This window comes from Spermophilus citellus (assembly GCF_964194105.1).
Source record: "Spermophilus citellus genome assembly, chromosome: 4".
Taxonomy (NCBI): Eukaryota; Metazoa; Chordata; class Mammalia; order Rodentia; family Sciuridae; genus Spermophilus; species Spermophilus citellus.
In genome coordinates, this window is record NC_138185.1 from 227,843,445 (window position 1) to 227,860,179 (window position 16,735).

Here is a 16,735-nt window from a genome sequence, read left to right on the forward strand (position 1 = left end):
TTTTGTCACTTGACCAAAATTCTGAGAACACAGAGGAAGAAAAGCTTCCCTTGGGTCATGACTTAGGAGGATGGAGTGCATGGTGAAAAGTCCTTAGCTCTGGTCAGGGAGGGAGAACACCACGGCAGAAGGGGATGGAGGAGGAAAGCAGCTCAGGACATGGCCACCAGGAAGCAGGTGAGCTGCACAGAGTGTCCCCCAAAGGCACACCCCAGTGATCCAAGTATTCCAGCCACACCCCAAATGCCTACAGTGGCTGCAAGTCAATCCATGTTAGTGGATTAATCCACTTTGGGTTTGAGCTCTGGTAATCGAGTCCTCTCTCCTTTGTCTCACACGTGAGCTTGTGGGCCACCTCATATGTGAACCATGACAGCAAATTCCTGGTCCTGGTAATCCTTCCACCTGGTCAGTTTCCAGGGATTTAATCTCCTCATTTCATATTGACATAAAGATCCCAGGGAAATAACCGACTGTGTGAGAGGCTCATGTGCAGGTTGGGGCGAGGCGTGTCCAGGCTGTTGCTGTCCATCACCAGCACCGTGTCTGCCAAGCCTGTGGTCTGCATGTGGAGCCTGCAGAATGCACGTCCTGTGTCCACACAGAGGCAGGGCACAGAGGATGGGAAGAAGTCACAGCCAGGACCATGTTGATGTGTTGGATGGGAGAAGAATTACCCAGGAACAGGGAGTGACTGTGGACAGAGAGTGTGGACGTGTCCTCCAGGGAAGGCCAGGCCTGAGGGAAAGGCAGCAGGTGTTCCTCCTGGAAGCTCCCTGCAGAATAGAGCCAGCAACAGCCACAGCAGCCACATCTCCTGGGCCAGCTCCTGGGGTGCTGGAGCCTGAGAGTCAGAGCTTGCACATGAAACTGTGGGTCTCTGTGTGGTTGTGCAAAGTGGCCCAGATGTTCTGGGCCATCAATTAATCTCTGGCTAGAAATGCCAATAATTGAAACTTTAATGATTTCAAATTACTCTTTGAGGAAGTATATTGCATGTTCAGGTACCTTTATAAATTTAGAATTTATGTACATGAGACATGAAGATTTTGCTCTCTGAACATTCATTTGAGGACTAAGGAATTCAAGGTTACGCCATCAACCCTTTTCAATCCATCCCAGTTAATCATTATTTTTTAAATTGAAAACATCTATTGAAGGCCCAGAGGCATAACTGTGGAGGCCTTTCTCAGGAAGTGTGTCAGGTTTACAGAAAAATGAAAGCCACAACTGGAAAAAATCCACTACTGAATCAGCAACTCCTTGCTCCTGAGCGCCCTCTGCTGGCCACAGGTGCCTACTGAGGGAGGTTTGAGTCTGGCTCACACTGAGGTCCTGAGTGACTCTGCACAGTAGGAGTTGGCCATGTCCTTGGCTGCATTCTGCACTCCTCCTTGGGGGCACTGCAGTGTCCCTAGGGCCTCAGTCCTTTGAGGATGACCTTGTGGAGGCCTCTGCAGGGACTCCCTCCTGCAGGGCTCCTTTCCTGTCCTTGGGGTTTCTGTGTTTTCTGAGGACTGTGTCATGCTGCCATGCCCCACAGATCTGGGACTCTGTCCCTGTCACTATGAGAAGCACATGGACACCATCACTATGCATGCACTGGACCTCTGTAGGGGCAGCCACAGAGGCCCCCACTGCCCCTGGACACACTGAGCCACAGCTGCTGTGACTACATAATAAAACTAGTCATCTGTGGCAAGTAAGAGCCAACACTGTGGTCCTGTGGTAGGTGAGGGTCTCCCATGGCAGTGGTTGGTGTCATGCACACTGTGCCCAGTCATACTGCCCTGTGAGGTGAACATCCGAGTCTGCAGAAGAACCTCTCCAAGTCCTAAAGCTCAGGACTGCAGGAGAAGCCTTGCCTGTGGCCAGAACAAGGGGATAAGCTCTATGGCAGGGGAGCAGGCACACTGGCTGGGCTCACCTTGGTGTTATGAAGCACAGAGCTGAGGACAGGCCACGACCTGAGCACCCAGTGCCCCTGGGAGAATCAGGGCATCCACGTTCTCCCTCACCTCTGAGTGGCCCACAGGGGTTAGACATTAATTTCAGGGACCCATCCTCTGTATCTTGACGTACACCTGAAAGTTTGCTGTCAGACTGAGTAATAAAAAATTTATTGTTTTTATCTGAAAAGCTGTGGACTTGTGCTTCAAATGTAAACCTGTAATCCAGTTACTTTCTAGAAGTTTACAAAGGATGCTTACTGTGTGTTTGCGTGTTCTTGAACCAAAAACGTCCACACACTTAGCACATGTGAAATTTGCACTTTAGTTTTCATGGCCAGGTCCCTGGAGGCTGCCTTAGTGGATGAGGGAGCTGCAGAGGCCCCTGCTCTTCTCCCTGCCCATAGGCCTGGGTCAGTCTATGGCCATTGATGCAGGACAGAGCACTGTGGAAGGAGGGAGAGCTCGTCCTGCCCCCACCACACAGAGCACATGGGTGACAGGCAGGACCTCTGCTGAAGCCACCCTCAGTGGGGCCCCTTGTGCAGGTGCTGCCTCTGCCCCAGCCACAAAAGGAGCTGTCAATCATCCTTCACCCCTGACAGCCACTGAGCCCCCCAGCCCTCAGCACAGTTTGGGACCTTCTGGGAAACAGGCCCCAGCAGTGGTGGGGACAGAGCAGAGCCAGCCTGGGCCCCACACCAGGCTCCACTGCACAGAGCCATGCAGGGACCCTACCAGGGTCCTGGGAAGAAGCTGGCTGGCTGCTCCCTTCAGCCTCCCTCCCAAGATGTGTGCTGGTCAGGGAGGAACTGTCCATCCACCTGCAGACACAGGACACAGCTGGCCATAAGTCCACACTTGTACAAAGGAGGGAAGAGCCTTGGGCCCTCCCTGAGTTGCAGGGCATGCTGAGAGCAGGGCCAGCAGTAAGGGCCACACACCTTTCCCAGGACCCCAGGTGGAATTGCACGAACCTGTAACCCCTAACAAGGTCCCCAGGGCAGCTGAGCAGCCACTGCACAGAGTCCCTGTGGAGGTGCAAAGCCAGCCCTGGGTGCTGGGAGCATCTCGCCCTTGTCCCCAGGTGCTGTCTGCCCGGTGCTGTCCTCTAATCTGACAGCCATCTCTCCACTCATGGGGCCTGCTGCCCTGCTGACCTGGGCCTGCTGGAGGCCCACCCCAGGCAGCCCTTGGGGACAGATGTGCTGCACCTCTGCTGCTCTGCCAGCAGCCCCTCAGCTGTCCAGGCTGCCAGAGTGGCCCCAGCACCATGCAGCCCCCGGCACTGTGAGGCCCAGCTGCTCCAGGAACACCTGACCAAGGTGCAGTGAATACACTCCTCAGGTGGAAAAGAACAAGGAGCCTGTGGGACTCTTCAGCCACCATTTAGGAAATAATTATTTGCTTTAGGTGACACAGTAGTGGGAGCAGAATGCAAAGTTATAACACCTGCTCAAAAAGGTGTTTCTGAGTATTTAGAAATACAAGTGATCATGAGGCCTACTGGACATAATCCCTGACCACAGTGGGACATGCAGAAGCAGATGCATGAATTTCCAGAACTGTGCACCTTTCCCAGCTGAGCCTAGGAGCAGCAAGCAGCCTGAGCAGAGCAGTGACAGTCACAGAGGTCACAGTATGAGTCAAAACCCAGGAGAGACAAGGTCAAGGGCAGATGCTTCACAGGAGAATTGTACCAAATATTTAAAGACAGCCAATGCCATATTCACTAATTATTTTAATTAATTTTATACAGCCATCTTCACCTAGACATTATGACTGGGGACTTCCCCATCCCCTCTGGCCCCACATCTGGTCACAGTGCTGAGAAAGCCCCTGGGTCCCTCTTCCTCTGGTGCTGGTTACCCTTAAACATCCAGGTGGAACTTTCTCTGCAGATCCCTGACACTATGGAGGCTCAGATCTCTCCCCTGCTCCCCAGGCCAGCAGAGTCCTGCTGCGCCCACCCAGCTCTCCTGTTGGGGACTCAATGTGACCCTCCATTTCTCTGGATGTGTAGAAGGTCCCCATCCTGGATATCACAGTGGACTGTCATGAATATGTCCCTCCTGGTTCTGCAGGAAGGTCCTAACACAGAGCCCCCACACCCCTGGGGACCTTCTCCTCCTCCTCTGGCTGCTAAAGGGCTCTTCTCTCTGGAGGGATCATGCTCCATGAGCTCTGCCTGTGCACACTTGTGATGAGGGCCACACTGCCCTGTGCTGGACTGTGGAGCTGTCCTGAGTCTGTGACCTGATGACAGCAGATTTTCTGATGAACAGTTGACATCAGACATGTGATAAGGGATCAAGCCCTCTCCCTCAGGGGCCCTTGGTGGCATGACTGCCTAGAATCATCTGTGTCCTGAGTCCACTGTCTTTTTGTCTGAGTCCTGAGGAGCATGTCTACCTGGTGACTGATGTTGGGTCTCAGCATGTTCTATCCCCAGTTCTGCAGAGGGCTAAGGAGCCATGTGGCCCACTTTGAGGTCAATCACAGGAGCAGGTGGCCTCACCCTGTGCTTGTGCCTGGTGAATCTCTGCTCCCTTGCAGTGGTGACTATTGATTGTAGAATTGCGAGCAGAGGCCCCGGGTCCTAAGTCTGGAAAGGATCCACAGAGAATCTCTGAATGGAGCGGAAGCCCCCGTGCATAGCAGGAATCCATCTGAACCTCCCTCTGCAAGTGTTTAACCTGGGGCCTGTGACATGGGGCTCTGAATGGCCCTGGTGTTTCAGACGCCCTGAAAAACCAAGGAACAAACACTTCCATCAAAGACATCAGGGAAACATACAAACTGAATTAAAAAGTATTACTTGCCCAGGACCCAGGGAGATAGAGAAAAAGCCTCAATATCCAACAGGAAACCAGCCTCAGCTCCTCTCTGCACCTGCTCCTGGGCTGACCTGAGCTCCCTGTGTGCTGAGCACCCCCTGCTGGCAGTGGGCACCCTGCAGGGAGGTCTGTGTCTGGGCTCACACTGAGGTCCCCACACTGTCTGTAGCACAGTAATAGGTGGCCGTGTCCTCAGATCTAGTACTGCTCATTTGCAGGTACAGTGTGTTCTTGGCATTTTCTCTGGAGATGGTGTATTCGGCCCTTCATGGAGTTGGCATACTTTAAAGTACCACTACCCCGATAAAGTATGAGACCCACTACAGCCCCTTCCCTGCAGCCTGGAAAACCTAGTAGCTACTAAAGGTGAATCCAGAGGCTGCACAGGAGAGTCGCAGAGAACCCCCAGGCTGCACCAGGCCTCCCCCAGACTCCACCAGCTGCACCTCACACTGGACACCTGCAAACACAGAGGCAGCCTGGTCATGACACTGTCACTCACCCACTCTTCCTCTCACTCCTGTCCACTCACACTCTCAGGATCTCTGTTCTCCATTCATTACCTTTGAAAACAGCCACCAGGAAAACCCAGCTGAGCACACTCTCCATGGTGAGCAGCTGTGTTCAGTCCTGATCCCTGAGTGGGCTGAGCTGGGAGTCCAGGGCTGGGCTCCTGTGCAGAGCTGCAGGGTCAGGTGGGCTGGATTTCAAGAGCAGAGGGAGGCCCTATTTGCATGTGCTCCTGCTATATAGCAGCTTTGGGTGTAGGCCACCTAGAAGAGCATTTAGAGTAGAGGTGAGCATCAGGTGCAGTTAGGAGCACACAGCAGCATTTTGGAAAGTAAAACTGCTTTTGTGTATTTTTCTGTTCTGCCTACATCATCTATTAATGTGTTTTCCACATCTACATAATCATGACAGAGGGATCAGGGTCAATTCCATGATGCAGTTCTTAAATCACACAGAAGCCTGAGTGGTGATGCAGTGTGCCCAACAGCCCATATCTGGCAAGAGGAAGTTGAGTATTTAGGCTTCTGCTCTTACCCTGGACAGGTGTAGTCCCCTGAACCTCCTACAACTCACAGGTGGACACACATCGTGACATCCTCAGAACCTGTTTTGTGGATGATCCCACACTTGGTGGGAGCTGGGCTCACTCAGGCTGGAGCAGACTGTGGCCTGGACACAGGGAGGGGCAGAGAGGGGCAGTGCAGGCAGAGCTGGTGCTTTGCACTTTGGCCAGGAGAGCAGCACCCTTGTGGTGCTGCCCAGGAGCTGTGGCCAGGAGGGGGAGGCCAGCAGCTCCACTGGGAGCAGCCCAGGTCTTTGCACCCAGAAGATGGAGGGTGTTTCAGAGCCCAGGAATCAACAAGGCCCAGCTTCCCCAGATTAGAGGCAGAGATGAAGGTCTGAAAGACCCTCCAGGGCAGGGCCTGTGGGAGAGAGCTCTGGGCTCCTGACCCAGGACTGCCCAGGGCATGGTTTCCCCTGTTCAGCCAGCAAGGGGCTCAGAGGTTCCCAGCCCTGGTTCAAGGGAGGCCAGGACCTGCTCCCTGCTGAGGGTGACCTTGTCCTCAGCCACACCATGCTGGCTTTGCAGGTGGCAGACTGTGAGAGCTCCAGGGTCAGGGAGGCTTACATGGATACTTGAAAGGAACGGCTTGGAAGTCAGATGCGGGTCACGGGTCAGAGTCCCTGCTGGCAGCCCTGGAAGGTGATGCATGGGGCTGTGAGATGGAGCCCGTGTTGCTGAGGAGACCCCAGGAGCAGAGGAGCCAGCAGTGAGCAGCCCTTGCCCAGGAGGTTGCAGGCCAGGCTCACTAAGTGGGAGTCCAGAGGGTATGTCCAGCTGGGATGTTTGGTGGGATTGCTGAGAGCCCTCCATAAAACTTGGGAGAATGAAAGCCCTCTTTGATCTTAAGGCCCACTGTAGGGTTTTCCTGAATCTTTTAGAGTCTTTGCACTGGACTTCTGTGTTCTGCTACAGTATTTGTGCCTTGAGGAATTTGAGGATGAGGACTGAATGTGCCTGCATTATGAGAAAGACGTGAGAGCTTTATTTCCAGGGATAGAATGATTAGTGTGCATTATTGTCCTGCAAAATTACATGTGCTAAGGTTGTTCTGCAGCCCCTTGGGTTCTGGGGGAGTGAGGACCCCTTAGGACTTGGGGACTCATGGAATTTATGTCAATCACTGTGGACAGGCCCTGCAAGGGGACTGTCAGACCCGATCTCCGCTTCCCTCCCTTTGGACTCCTTCAAACTAGGTGAGTGGCTGTCCCCACAGTGGGCTCTCTGCATTGCCCTGGCACACCCAGGAAAGGTGTGAATGCACTGGACTCCTCTCTTCATGGACTAGAGCACTGGAAGTCAGGAGCCAAAGGAAAGCTCCTCTTCGTGTGTTGATGGCCTCAGGCACTTGCCACAGGGGTGCATAGCTGAGGACCCAATTTAGGTTACAGTGCTAGGAGAAAAGGCCAGGCGTGAAGGACAGCCTCTTCCTGGCCTCAGTCTCCTGTCAATGTAAGAAGCTGGCCTCACAAGGCAGAGCTGGACAGTGGCTGTTGTGGTGGGCAAGGTCAGGAGAGGGAGGGGCTGAGACAAGAGTCACATAGCCATGGCTGACACAGGAGCACTTGTCTGTCCTCACCCAGAGGGTGGCTGTGGGCAGCACGCTCACCCTGCAGACCCAGCAGAGCCAGCAGGAGGGATCAGGAGGGCTCTCCTCCCAGAAGGGAGAGTGTGGGGTGATGGGTGGACCACGTGTCCTGAGCTGACCAACAGGTCATGCTCAGGCACCCGGACAACTGCTCCTGCCTCTCCAAGATGTGCAGCTGATTTTCACCATCTAAAATGACAGCCCTGCAGAGTGACCACAGGTAGAACAGGCCCCAGCTAGCACAGGGCACTGGTGTCCCCCTTGTGCCTCCAATGATTATAAAATGATTTGATTTTTAGGCTGAAATCTGCAAGGAAATTTTTCCCAGGTCCCAGGATCAGGAAGTTAGCAGAAGCTCAAGATGGAAACTGAGAGACAGAAGCCAACAGAAATGCAGCACAAGGAAGCACCAGAGGGGCACTGTGAGTATCAGGTGCACCAGGACAGGGAGCAGGTCCCCAGCAGTTTCCACACAGCCACAAAGAATCAGTCAGTGACCATGTCTGGGCTTACCTGAACAAATTCCAAGTGCTCTCCATAGAGGAAGGACAAGACTTAGCCAACAAGAATGGCATCCTGTTCCTCCTGGCCCTGGACATGGCCCTGGAGCACATGGACCTAGCTGAAATGGGGCAGGCAGAGGGAGACCATCACCACACCATCCCTCATGTGGGGAAGTAACTGCATCAGGTCCTGGAAAGAGAGAGGACAGTGGCCCCTGGAGATGGGAAGGTGCAGGGAGGGCGGGGGTGAGTTTGGGTGGTGAGGGCCCCTGCAGAGAGGGCCTTGTCCTGGGGCTCTGCAGCTCACAGGGCACCTGTGGCCCACAGCCAGGCTGTGCTTCACAGTGACTGGGGCAGAGCAGCTGGTGGGCTCCCCACACCCAGGAGGGACAGGTGATGGACAGCTGGGTGTGCCCAGCCTGGGATTCTTCATGGCGCCTGGGACCCCTGTGTCAGGGTGCTGTCCTCTGCCTCACTAGGGCTAGGTTTCAGTGTAAGTGTGAAAATACAGCAGGAATGGCCAGTTGTTGTCTGATGGAGAGAGATGCTGACATTCTTAGTGATGTTGATGATGAGATATCATTACATGTGAAAGACAGAAAAATATAACATATAATTGCTCATTCTGCTATTCAAGATAGTTGAAGAAGGCATTTTTTATTATTTCCATGGCTTTAGGTTTCAAGATGCAGAAGCACTGTTTTCCTGGGATTCATATTTAATAGTGCATAGGAGAAATTTGGGTAATAGAATCCACTAAACTGCTGATGAGATCAACATAGCATAAAACAAAAACAAATGAAGTGGACTATTATTCCATGTATGGCTGTGAACCAATCTGTAGCCCAGACCAAGGCAAAATTTGTCAAATCCACTATTTGGCCATGTAAGTACCCAAACTGGTTTATCTCAGCTTGAATTTGTATATAATGAATATGCAACTCTGAGAAGCTAAAGCTTTAAAAGCATCTCACCACACTTATCTTCAATTTCTTTTGCTATGTCATCATAATTACCTGAATATAAAGAAAATCATGTACATAACAACTAATGTGCTCTTATATTGGCCAAGGCTGCTGGAGGCTTCCTGCTCAGAGAAGGAGATAGGGAACTGAAGGAATAGTCAGGGGGTCAGAGAGACTAAGTTGAGTCTGGTTTTCCAGATGAATGAGAAGGAAAGGATTGGTGGAAGGTTTGGTGCTACAGTCAGAAGATTTGCAAATGCTAACACATTCTTGTGTGAGGCACATCACCATTTGTCAGTTATTGTGAATATGTGTATTTTAAGCAATAATATTCAGCTGGTCAGATTTTTCTAGGCAGTCTCAGTGACGCATTTACTGTGCTGTGATTGTTCTGAAGACAGAGTGGCTCTAACCACTGTGAGAAGCCCAAATAAAAATTCATCCCCCCCAAAAAAATTCTTCTGTTTATAAAAAATTTTAAAATAATTTTCCTCATTGATTTCTAATTATTAAATTCTGCACTTTTGTTTGTTGTGAGATTTTAGGAAGTTTGCAACCATCAAATACTTATTTACTATTGAAATTTGCTTAAAATTGATACTAAATTAAACTGTGTTTGCTGGCAAAATATTTATGAGTAGTCTGTCTACTTTCTTTAATCCCAAATGCTGAGATATTTAAAACTGTTGACTTCCATTCAGGAAAGCAATATTTAAAATTTTTAAAGAACATGTATTTGTTGAATTATATATGAGCCTATGTGTTTTATATTTATGTTCATATTTGGAACTTAATAGTGCAATGGGTAATTTGTTTAGATAAAATTAATTGGATATGAAAGAAAAAAAACTTTTCAACCTACAAATTCCTGAAATCTAATTTACATAAATACATTCAAATATTATACTCTGAAAAGCAGGCTTAAAACTCAAATACAGTCTCTCTGCAGATGAAGGGCATTATGTTTAAGGAAAGTGACCCAAGTATCCACCAGGACTCAGGAAACTGCTGAGTGATCCCCCTGAGCCAGTCCTGAGGTTTTGATGAGGCAGAGGACACAGGAAGTAGATCATTGTGGAAATTGAGGCACTCAGAAAATGCCCTGTGGATGCACATGCAGTAGATGCTGTTTTCCAAGAGCAAAATGTTTTATTAAAAAAAATAGAACAGAGAGTGAGGGACTTAGAGTTCTCTGCAGAGGAGGGGTCCAAGTTGGTGCCTGAGGGAGTGGGGGTCCTGCCCTTATATAGAGTTTAGATTTCCTTTGTTCTCATCCCCTCCTCCTCTCAACCTGGCCCTGTGACACAAAAGGTGGAGGGATCCAGGGTGGGAAAGGAGCTCCCCAGGGGTGCAGCAGGAAGTGAGCTGCCCAGGGCTACTCACTCACACCTCCTAGCAGGGAGGAGCAGGTACCTGGAGGCAGGGAACCTTGGCAGCAGCTTGGAGCGGGGAGGTGCCCTGGAGGTGTTAGCATTTTATCTTCTGCAGAGTCAGCCCCCATCTTGCTGACCCAGTCACTCGTCACCTACACTGAAGGACCTGTTGCCACCCCCACCTGACATCAGTCTCCCTCTGAAAATGGAACCCTGACTGCTGTAAGGGGAAATGGGAGACTGCCTTGGCTGATTCTGGGTGACAGGGGACCATGTGGGGCTGTTAGACCAGGCCGCAAGAAAAGACACTGACTCCAATTAAAATCAAATTAAAGCAAGCTTAGTATTTCGACCTGCCGGGCTGCCTCTCCCACCCAAAACTGCGGGAACAAGACAGCAGCAGCATTGTAAAGGTAAAATTTCTAAGCTGATTCTAAGCTGCAAAAGTCTGAGTTAAAGTGTAAAAGACTAGGGCATTGTAAAGCTTCTAGATTACAAGGCCTGGGCTACAAGGTAAAAGTCTATTGTTACAATTCCTCTGCCATCCCTGGAACCTGTAATCTCTGTAAAGTTGTTAGGACAATGCGGGAACTGCCCAGTAAATATCTCCATTGATTCCCTGGTTGTTTAATAGCTAAGGGCTCCAGGTAGCATGGCACGTAAGCATATAGGCCCCAGAACCAATCAGTTTAAATGTGTACCCCACTTAGAAGTGACCAATCACCCCTACCCAACCTGTTCCCGCCAATGAATGGACTAATCATGTATCAGAATTGTTGTTCAATTTCCCCGCGCCTCATGATGATTTGTTCTGATGTATGCAAAGCCCCCCGCCCTCTCCAAAAAGTGTACTTAAGCTCTGCTCGACCTCTGCTCTGGGCTCTGGGCTGCTCTCCCTTCTTGAGTGAGCACGGAGCCCCAGCGCGCTGGAACGGATTCCCAATAAATCCTTCTTGCCATTGCATGGAGCTAGTCTCGTGTGGTCTCTTTCTCCGACGCTTCGCCAGACCCTTACAGCAGCTTTCCTGCAGCCCAGCTTTATAGCCCAGAAAGTTACACAAAGGGGGGTTACAGATAACAGAACTCTGAGGAGCATTACACAAATGGTGGATTACATTTTTGTTGGCCCCGACATCAGAATTTATGAAGGTCATTAGAGCCTCAGAGAGGGTCGTTATCTGGCTAGGGAAGGCCAAGATTTGTGAGGCATCACTAAAGTTTCAGAGAGGGCTGCTATCTGGTCAGAGAGCCAGGCATGGGTGAGTTCAAGGCACGGGCAGGCATTCCAAGCAGGTTCAGAATTTGCAGTAATTTATAGTAAAGCCAAAATTATCTTTTCATGGCTTTGTGGCAAGATGGCTCCCAATTTTAAGAAAAGATCAGGTTGGGTCTATCAGGGCAAGCACATTGGGTTTCCCTTTAGAAATGATTTAGATTAGTCAAAGGATCTGTGGCAAAAGTCTGGAAATATAATTTTCATTCCCTAAAATACTAAAAAAAATTGCACATTGTATTGTTATGGCCAGGCTATATGGGCAATGACCAAGCAGACTCCATTTTGCCCTGAGACACCACATCATGTAACACATGCTTCTCCCAGGGAAAGCCCCACCTCTGTTCCCATCAACAGTTGCTTAGCATGTTTCGCAGCACACAATGACAAGTCTTATACAATAATAAAAATGTTCTTCCTTTGGTTCCTGTTTTTCTTGGACATGTTCCCTGTCAGAGATTGATTGTATAGACATTGGTAACCATTCTTTAACTTGTGCCCAACTGGGGACGTTTTGACCCACTCTCTTTTCTGCCTATGATTTTAGATCTCATGATGTTTATTTATGGTTTTGAATTACAGCAACAACCCCTTATGCTTTAATGTGGTTTTGGACTATAAAAGGTGAACTCAAACCCCAGGATGGGGTCAAAGAGTGTAGACTTGCAACCTACCCCTTGGCCCACCAACTGGTGGATATGAACCTCCAAATGGTGAACAAATGTTCCATTTCCCACTTTAAGATAAACTCAGAGATTTATTGCAATCTGACTTGAACATTTTGAAGGCCCCAGTGAGATGATTCCTGGAGTCAAGGCTGTGGCTCTGGGCCACATGGGAATCCTGGATCCTCTGAAGCAGAGAGAGGTAACCCCACATCTAGTTTTGGAGCTCTCTGCAAAGTGCTGGACAGTTTGTGGTGACTGATTTGAGTCTTCCTGTGAAAGCTCTGGTGTGATGCACATCTGTAAATCCAGAGCCTTTGAAGGAGGATAGTGATACTTGTTGGGAAAAGTATAAACGACAGCCGTACCCCAGAGAAAAAACCCCAACATGGCGCCTAAGGACTTCTTCTTCCTACCTTCTTCTTCTCTGCAGTGGCGCGAAAATTTCCTGCCCTTGTGAATTCTCCTGCTGGCGCCAATTTCAAATCTCACTGGCGGGAACCTTAGCCCCAATGAGAACTAATTCCTGGGCACGGGAGCTGATATCTGGAAGAACTTGCCAATAAACGGGTGGCCTGCCATTTATCTAAGCCCTACCATCTCCCCTTTAGTTCTATATAAGCACACAGCTTTTTGCAATAAAATTGGAATTCTCCCGGCGAAGTGTCTTTGCGTGGGGAATTCTTTCATTCTGGTGCCCCGAGTGAGGAAACGGGTGAGCTCTTTCCAACAAGAGCCCCATCCCCTGCTCCGCCGAAGACACTCCGCCCTGGTCTGCTCTTTTCAGATGCCAGCTTTCCTGCACTCACCATTGATCTGACCGTAGGCAAGGTTCCCTTGACCCCAGCTCGCCAACTCCCTTCAGGCTAGAGCTGGAGCTGTGACCATGATTGTCCGGCACACTCCAGACGCCCGGTGGGGGGAGGGAATTCACACCACTAAGACCTTTACTGGTCGCAGTGGACCCTCTGGTGATCCGTTTCCCTTTGGGGCATGAGGCTTCTGAGTTTACACGAGAGGTTCTATGTTTTTTTTTTTCCTCCTCTGCTGCAGCTGCCACTGCTGCTGCTGCTGGCTAGAGTTGCTGTTTCCTGCGGGGCTGCTGTGTCCAGCTAAAGCTGCCTTTCTACTCGGGGAAAACTGAACTCCCGGCCTGGAACTGCATTCCGCCGCAGCCAGAGTTCTGTTTTCATTACTGACTTTTTCCGCTGCGGTCGAAAACTTTCCTGACATCAGGTTGCCCGTGGCTCCGACCCCATTGGGTCTCACAGATCGCACTTCACTGGTGACGACCGGGTAGTGCCCTCTGTAGTTCCTGGTGATGGCTGGTCATTTTGGGGACGCCCACCTGACCTCCGTTTGCCCTGGGCTTCCTGGAAGCCGTTCCAGCCCGGGTTTTCCCTTTGTCTCTCTCGCTTACGCTTATTCTCTCTTTCTCTCTTTCTCTCTTCCATCTCTCCCTGTGACTATGGGCACCTCTTTGTCTGTACCTGAAGCCTCACCTCTCAAATGTTTAATAAAAAATCTGGCCACACTGTCCCTCACACCAGACATCAAGCCCAAACTTTTAATCAAATTCTGTACCCAAGATTGGCCTACATATCCACTGGATAATGGCAATCACTGGCCTCCAGAAAGCTCCTTAGATCCAAACCTCCTTCGAGACCTTTTTAACTAGTGCCAGCGTCTGAAAAAGTGGAGGGAGATTCCCTGCGTTGAAGGTTTTAGCCTTCTTGCACAGCACCCTGCTCTCTGCTCCTCCTGCTCTCCTTCTCAAGTCCTCCTTGCTTGCAAACCCCTCCCTTCCCCTACTTCTACTCCTGACTTCGCAGATTCTTCCTCATTTGACCCAGCAGATGAACCCCCACATTATCCTCCAGCCCCATCTGCTCCTTCTCTCCCGCTATACCCTCCTCTTCCTCCGCCTTGTTCCACGGATCCTCAGCCTTCCGTTTCATCCCCCTCCCCTCCGCCCTCTTCTGCCTGCTCCACCTCCTCCTCCACAGAGACACCCCCTTCCCCTCCCTCTCCTTCCTGTCTGCCGCCTGCCTCTTTCAGTCCTCCTGTTACCAGGTCTAAGGGACTCCTTCCCACCCCCAAGACAATCGCACCCCTTCGTGAGGTAGCTGGTCCCGAGGGTGTCATCAGAGTCCACGTGCCCTTCTCCATGTCGGACATTACTCAGCTAGAGAGGAAGCTAGGCTCATTCACCACTGACCCCACCACTTACATTTGGGAGTTTCAATGGGTCTTGCAAGCATATAGCCTCACTCATCATGACATCTACATGCTCTTGGCCAATACACTTCTCCCCGAGGAAAGGCGACAGGTCTGGGAGCTAGCCCAAGCCCATGCTGATGAAAATCATAGGACCAATCCCAACCACCCCACGGGCCCTCATGCTGTCCCAGAGCAGGATCCCCTGTGGGATTACAACACCCCTGAAGGCTTGCAGTCTCGTGACCTTTTTACATCCTGCCTCTTGGCGGGCCTGATAAAGGCCACCCGCAAGGCTGTTAACTTTCAAAAGGTGCAGGAGGTCATTCAAAGAAAGGAAGAAACACCTTCAGAATTCTTGGATAGACTAACCAAGGCCCTTCAACAGTACACAAACCTCAACCCAGAAACCCCTGATGGCTGTCATGTCTTAATGACATATTTTCTGGCCCAAAGCTACCCTGACATTAAAGCCAAGCTTAAAAAGCTTGAACAGGGCCCTGCTACTCCTCAGACCGAAATCCTCACTGTCGCTTTCAAGGTTTTTCATGGTAGAGAGGATGAAAGCGAACGCCTTAGGCAGAGAGCTGAAAATGCCAAGTTCCAAATGTTGGCCCAGGTCATTCAGAGAAGGTCATCACCACACCGTCCTAATAAGACACCCCCTGGAGCTTGCTTCAAATGTGGTAAGGAGGGACATTGGGCCAAGGATTGTCCTTAGCCGAGGACACCCTCCACCCCCTGCCCAAAATGTCACCAAAGGGGACACTGGGGGGTGGACTGCCCAACAACCAGGAAGGGAGGTTGGTCAGCAGCCCGGCAACCCCAGCCTCTCCTGGACTTGGCAGAGGAGGATTGACGGAGCCCTGGGCCTTCCCTCCCGACTATTACCATCAAAAAGCAAGAGCCTAGGGTCACCTTCCTGGTGGATGGATGCTTCATTACCTTCCTCTTAGATACTGGTGCTGCTTTTTCGGTCTTGAGGGAGTATTGGGGTCCTACCACACCCTCAAAAACTCCTATTGTTGGGGTAGGAGGTAAACAGATTTTCCCTCGAACCCCCCCCCCCCTTATCATGTTATATGCAGGGATCACTTTTGTCCTTCACACACTCCTTTCTCATTATGAGCCATTGCCCCACTCCCCTTCTGGGAAGGGACATACTCTCACTATTGAAAGTCACCATTCACATATCACCCCACATCTCTCCTACCTCTCATTTCCTCATGATGTTCCTAGGGGCAGATACACCTCCTTCACACACTCTTCCACAACTATCTAAACCAGTTAACCCTGAGGTTTGGGACACAACTACGCCCTCTATGGCCAAATGCAGTCCTATTCATATTGTCTTATGGGACCCTTCAAGATATATTAGTCAACCACAATATCCACTCACAACCACAGCCCTCCTCGGATTAGAACCCATAATCCAAGATTTATTACAAAAGGGATATCTTAGGCCTACACACTCTCCTTTCAACACCCCCATTCTGGCAGTTAGAAAACCTAACGGGTCCTACAGGCTGGTTCAAGACCTTCGCCTTGTCAGCTCCTCTGTGGTCCCCATCCACCCGCTAGTGCCCAAACTTTACACCCTCCTCTCTCAGATCCCTGCCACTACTACCCACTTCTCTGTCCTAGATTTGAAAGATGCATTCTTTTCTATTCCCTTGTCCTCAGAAACTCAGGATATCTTTGCTTTTACATGGACTGACCCTCACACCCGCCATTCTCGTCAGCTTACCTGGACTGTCCTCCCACAGGGATTCAGGGATAGCCCCCATCTCTTTGGCCAAGTTCTTGCCCAGGACCTCACATCCTTTCACCCCACCTGTCCTGACTCTACTCTCCTTCAATATGTCGATGACCTTCTTCTATGTAGTCCCTCTTGGGAACACTCTCAATCCCACACCACCCAGCTTCTTAATTTCCTAGCAGACAAGGGATATAGGGTGTCTCCCCACAAGGCCCAGGTTTCCCAGTCTTCTGTTACCTATCTTGGTTTTCGCCTTACACCCGGGAAAAAGGAAATAACACTGGATAGGAGGCAACTCCTCTCTAATCTTCCAGTGCCCCATACGAAACCCGAAATACTATCATTCCTAGGACTAGCAGGTTATTTTAGGGCCTGGATCCCAAATTATTCTCTTCTAGCCAAACCCCTGTATGACCTAGCAAAGGGACCCCCTAGTGAATCTCTTGCCTCCTCCCCCAACTACCACTTCCGCAGGCTTCAGCAACTCCTCTTAAAGGCACCTGCCCTTCACCTTCCTGATCTTTCAAGACCATT